Source organism: Electrophorus electricus, chromosome 4 (genome assembly GCF_041902795.1).
Source record: "Electrophorus electricus isolate QZ-2024a chromosome 4, ASM4190279v1, whole genome shotgun sequence".
Lineage (NCBI taxonomy): Eukaryota > Metazoa > Chordata > Actinopteri > Gymnotiformes > Gymnotidae > Electrophorus > Electrophorus electricus.
In genome coordinates, this window is record NC_137500.1 from 6320001 (window position 1) to 6326648 (window position 6648).

Genomic DNA, 6648 nt, shown 5'->3' on the forward strand with positions numbered 1-6648 from the left:
TGCATTCTACAAAGGTAGGAAGGCAACAAGCACTTAATTTGTGATTAGGCCTTTATTCCGAGGTATGGTTATCCTCACAGGAATTCATTATATCCAGAGGCTGCCTCATATTTCCCCACTCTGAGAGACGCGCTGCTCTTGTGTGGTGATTTAATGCAATCCTCTTGGTGATAAAGAACTGAAGTGCATGACCACAAATACATGGAATAAATTATCTTCTCGCCTTTTTATATCATGCCTTGCCATCCCAGGAAGGTTATTCTATCATGTAAATGAGACTGTGCGCAAACATATTTTTCCATTTCCACTCTTTTGTCTGCGCGTTGTTTTCTATGTGATTTGTCATGTGATTTCGCTGCAGTTTAATGTTGATGAAGGTAAGAGGATAATCTAATAAACAGTCAGCGATCAGATCGCAGTGATTTGCTTTTTTTATTCTTTTGACAGTTATAAATAGCTGTTTTGCTAATGTCTTATACAAGAACACTACCAAATACTGAAATCAATTAGCTTTAATATCTCCTACGAATATAGCTAAATAAATTAATATTTATGAATAAAATAGCTCCTAGATTCACCATATAATTTAGAATTGAATTTTGTGAAGAGTAGTTCACGAAATATGTTAGAATGTCTTTAAAAAGAATTTCTTGAGGATCAGTAACTGCTAATACCTGCTGCAACAGCCGCGTGGGGACGTTCGGTTCAGTTTGGTTTGGTTTTGTTGTTTGTTTTCGTTTTTGTTTTTGCCTACTTTCTCTGCTCGAGTTCGTTTTTACTGCGTCGCCTTGAGCAGTGGCTCCGTACCATCTGTGGCAGTGGAGGGGACAACTGTTGCTAACTAAATTAGCCAGCTCTATCATCCAGATGCCTCAGTGGAGGACCTTGGCTCTGTGTGACCTTTCCTGCTCCCTCAACCTAGCGCTCCCTCTACCCACTAATATAGATGCAAACTCAACTAGGTCAAGCACCAGGTATAAATCTTCCTTGGCAAGGCGCAGCAGCGTCTGCCAGGTCCCCACTGTGGGCACGTGTGACGGACAGAGAGCGAGCAAAGGGAGAGAGAGAGAGAGAGAGAGAGAGAGAGAGAGAGAGAGAGAGACTGGACTGGAGAGGTGAATGCCATCACCACTGCCTAGGGGGTAGAGAGCAGACTGCTAGTGGCCCAAGGGCCTGCCTCCTGCTCTGCTAGCAGTTGGTTGCTACCTTGTGTTTCTTACAGTGAGTGTGTTTTATCAGGGAAAAAAAAAAAAAAAAAGGCTGACAAGGCATTTGCACCCCAGCCTTTAAAATACTTACGATTTTTAACTGCTCGTTGCAGCATGAAAATAAGATAAGGCAAAGCGAGGATTATGAGGTCTCTGTGTGTGTGGCCTTTTGTAATAATGCCCTGAGAAGGTAAGCAACAGAACACGGCGGAGAGTATATTACTGAAAATGACACCGCTATGGTTTGGCTGCAGGCTGGTATCACTCGAAAATTTGGAGCACTGTATGAGTAACATGTAAACACTTGAAACCTTTCAATTAAGCTGGGCAGCATGCTGCTTTTGAGTAAAGATTAAGGATTGCTAAATCATCGCTATTGACTGTGCATTAGAGAGAAAGGTGGGAGCTGGAGAAGATGACCTAGCCTCGGCTAGTTTGGACGGTCCAGTGACGGAGTTCTGGCAACCAGTGAAAGACATTCATGCTACATAACAGCGTGGTTCAAATGCCTCTGAAACTGCTACATACAATGAGTTTTTAAAAGTAGTTAACTTTGTTTACATATACAAACAATTGTATCATTGAATGAAAGTGCTAAATGAACGAATGAGGTAAACCTGCAGGCGTCAGTTTATTTGACGATGAAAGCGCGTGTCGGGCATGTGACGCTGAGGAAGCGTGTTCAGTCAAACCTCCTCCTAGACACTAATACACCCACGCTGCTTGTGATTAGGTTCTCCTCTGCTCAGTCCTGCAGGGAAACTATAGAAAATAAGAGCATCTTTACCACTGAGGATGCCTGCTGGGTTAGGACTGGGATAAAACAGCAGTCAGGTACCTCTTCTGTGGTCCGCTCCAACACTCTGGGAGATCATATGAGGTTTTCCTTTTGCGTCAACCAGCATGGTAGTGCAAAGACAAAAATTCTCTGCATGTGTAATTCACTTGTGCCGTCACATGCAAACCCTGAGCAGAGCTGGAATTCACAGCTCTAGACTCAAAGGCTAAAGGTTGTCAGATGTACTTGCTCTGTTTTAGGGGACTTTTTTAGGGGACTCTGTCACAAATTGTATATAACCATAGATCTGCTAACAACACTTGGTTTTCTTTCTTATCATAATACGAGGCCTCCTATTGCCACTGCCTGTCCTGGACATACATTAGCTCAGTATTTATAGTTGAGTGGTGAAGCAATGATATAATTAAAGGGGACATTTTCTGAGACAGCTTTTTTTTGTGTGTGTGTTGGCTCTTAAGAGCTGTCTGTTTCACAGCAATACTGGAGTGTTCCATTTCATCAATCACAGGGGGCTCCATGGAAATATTTAATGGAAACACAGAAAGTATTTCAGAGAAAGGTTTTACAGAGGCTCTCACTCTAACCTACCATTAGTTAGTAATTCAGATGTCACGACGCCAGTAATTGATACATTCCTTCTCTTTGGTGTTTCTCAAGGCCCATACCAGGTCTCTGGCTAGTGTGAGGTAATGGGTGTTGAAACCCTACTTAATCTGTGACGTTCTGTGTGCCAAATATCCTCACCACACTAATCCTACAGGAGCACATGAACTCTCTTTCTTCTTGTGCAAACATATGGCGGTACATTAGATGTTATCATATGGAAAGCAATGTGGAGTACCGAGATTTACAGTGCTGTGAATTTAACTTCATTCATGAATCATCCAGTTCAGATACACGCTTTGTATCGACTTCTGCCGAATAATCCCTTTGAGGAAAAACATTAAAGTCATCTAAACATTTTGAGCCAATAGAAAGATGGCTATGAAAGACCAGTTTGTATGTCTGTGTGTGTGTGTGTGTGTGTGTGTGTGTGTGTGTGTGTGTGTGCGTGTGTGTGTGTGTGTGTGTGTGTGTGTGTGTGTGCGTGTGAGCATGCATGTCCGTGTGTGTGTGCGTGCGTGCGTGTCCGTGTGCATGCGTGTCCGTGCGTGTGTGTGTGTGTGTGTACATCAGAATCAGATATATATCATCCAAGCGGGAATGATCAGAGCAAAATCAGAGCTGAGGCTTGTGTACTATAGTCTACTGCTCCAGTCGATAAACATCCCTCATAGCAATATGCTTTTAAAATGTGCAAAAACCTGAACCTCATGAAGCAACGCATACTTTTGAACTTAGATACTTAAATATTCACATCTATTTTTTGGGAATATAACATACTGTTGTCCTCTTGCATTGGCCCACCATACCTCAAAGTAAATCAATTTTTATGGTGTATTAAATCATTTAAATAAGAATTAAATAATAGATTCCTGATCAAATATAGGTTATCTAAAGTGAACAGTTTTAGCGTGGCCTTAATGAACATTTAACACCAGTAATTAGGGTGATTAGATTAGATCGCGCTTGGTCTGAATATTAATTGTGCTGCTTTTCTCTTTGCTTTTTTGTTGAAGTGAGCTGAATATAACCCAGAAAGCAATAGATAAGAACTGTAAATAAATGCAATTGATAAAAGCACAAATTCTTTATGTAATAAACCGGATTACAGCTTCAGACAGGCTGCAGTTGGCAGGTCAGGGTTTATTTCACAATGCAAATTTAAAAAAATGAAAACACCTCAAAACTTGAAAATCACTGAAGAAGCACTATTGCTGTTTACTGTGCTCTATTTAAGTAAATTAGGCAATTGCAGAAATATTTCAGGAGTTCACAAATGCAAACAAAGTGTTTGCAAAACAATAAAATGACAATACACCGTGCTTGTAAGTCTGGTGCAGTATAACATTCCCAGAATAGAAGGGGAGCTGTATCTTTATGGGCTACACTGTGCAAGCATGCTGTGGGTCTTTGGGCAGTGGGCTCAAAAAAGAAATGCTGTTTGAAGTTCAACTTTTCCACTGATTTGAGATCACCTCTGTGCTTTCTCACATAATGAGTAAGGCCGAGGAGAGGGCACGGAGACCTGGTCCTGGCACAGCGTAGCAGGCCAGGCTCTGCCCTGCAGCCCTGGCAGGAGCTGATAAATACACCTGTATGAGCACATATATCAGGCCCAGGACACTCCGCAGATAAATTGGCCCGCCCGTCCGCTGTGACTCGGGGAGAGGCGGCCTGTGGGCACCCCTGCTGTGCCACGCGATATTTGCTGCTCCATCCCTCGCAGGGGCTGAAACTCCGCTCCAGGATAGCGGCCAGCTAAATGAAATGCGCGGGCGCGCCGCGCAAAAGTTTCCCATCGCAATTTCCATAATTCATTTGTTGTGCTTTTCGGGGTTTTTTTCTTTCTCTTCCTCCCCCTTACGAGTGCACTGCAAGGGCTAGCGGAGGAGCAGATTCCTAATGCTCTCCCTCAGCGAAAGAGAGTGTCACCACGGGCTGCCGAACCAGGCCGGAAACCCGCCGTAATGGGCGGAATCAATCACAGCCCAAACGGCCAGCTCCTCTGCGCTCCTCAGCATGACGCGGGGCTTGGGTTTGGAAACGTGTCGAATCCACAGGCGAGTGTCGAAACACTCTCGCCGCTGAACGCTTCAAAGCGTTTTCATATCACTCGTTTCTTCCTCCATCAATAAATGAAGCCAAAGTGGCTCGTTCCCTGTCTCAAGGCTTGGGATGAGCACTGGAAGACTCAGTGTGTTCTTAGCATGCAGTAGCTATTCTCTTTGTCTGCATGGTTAAACGTTTCCCAGCAGTTTGTTTTCTGTTCCTCTGCAGCCAATTCCCAAGAACCATCCCTACGCATGTCCAAATGGCTCCCCTTCGGACTGCTCTAGTGCATAAAAACATTCCCTCTGACCTTTTTTGTTCTTCTTCATTTTTATATTTCATAAAAAGACACACAGACACACACACACACACACACACACACACACACACACACACACACACACACACACACAAACCACCATGTTGCTATGGAGATGTGATTAAAGTTTAATATCTCTCTATAACCAGTTTTTGATCTTCTATTGTCTGCACTTTTTCCACTTTTAAAACATTGTTCATTATATATCTTATTGACAGTTCTGCCACAGAGCTTTTAATTAGAGTTGGCGGTAGAGAGCAGTTTAGGATCTATGAACAGGCCAGAAACACAGCCAACACTCATTCCAGGCACAGGAGTAAGATGTTCAATGGGCTCTTTCCCTCTCTGTGTGTGTGTGTGTGTGTGTGTGTGTGTGTGTGTGTGTGTGTGTGTGTGAGAGAGAGAGAGATACAGAGACTGGCTGGACACCAGGTGCTCATGTAGATGTAGAGCATTTTTCCCTGTGGCGTGATAAATTGGTCCACATAAAGAGGGTATTCATCCAAAAAACTACAGTATGCCTCGTGTGTCCCTCTGAGGAGACAAAGCTGAGAAAAAGAGGCAGAAATCACTTAATCAATCAGCATCTAGCTTTTCATTCCTGGCACTGTGTGGCAGCCTGGAGCAGCGTTTACATTTCACCATCTCCATGTGTTAGCACACACTTCAGCAAGACAACTTAATGGTGAGATTTCAGATCCCCCCCCCCCCATGTCTGACAGATATTACTCAGCCATTTACTAATGATTGTGAAACACTAACATCTGTAATTAAAGTCAAAGAGCATCCTTTAAAGACCAAGAAAAAGATGTGTGACAGAATGTGATTTCATATTGTATTCTTTTAGCATTATTTTCTATTGCTGCCTCACATTTAGAAGTGCGAATACAATCCAGAGATTTTCACATTAGATTAAAAATATTTACAGGCACATTGGCAAACATCCCGTCTTGAAGGTGGTGTCTTACTCTGGTCAAACCGCAAAACGTAGCTTTGCACACATTTTGATTTGCACACATTTTGATTTCCTCAGGATGACACACACACACACACACACACACACACACACAGAAAACAAAAAGTTTACACTCCTAGTCTCAGTTATCTTCAGAGTTAAAGGGTAGGAGAAGAAGAAAAAAAGTGGAATTCTCAGTGGGAGATTTGGCCTGAGGTAAGACACAGGTGGATGAAACCAGGAGCAGGGTCATAGTAAAGATTTATATTATGTGCAAAGTAAAGAACAAGAAGAAAAATGGCTGTCCGTGGAGCATTGCAGTGAAGCGAGTGAAACAGCTGTTCACAGTGCGAGAGGAAGTGGTCAGGTAAGACAGGGGCCTGGAAATAATAATCACAGGCCCATCTGCTGACCTGGGACTGCGTGGCCCCAGGGCGCCAGGCACCGAGCCCTCCGTATGGAGCTCAGGCCCAGCCTGGGCACCGTGTGCAGCCCCAGCGAGGCCGCTCACGGGCTGCTGGCACACAGCCACATGCCCCCACCCTCGCTCCACAGCCGCGACGGTGGCAAGGCCGCAGCCGGCACACGGCGCGCATGCGGAGGGGCCGCCTACCTGGCCAGAGCTCAAACTTGTCGCTCCGCGCTGCACGCTGCGTCTGAATGCAAGGTGTAAGGATTCGCTAGAGTTACATTAAAAGTGATAAATATCACTCAG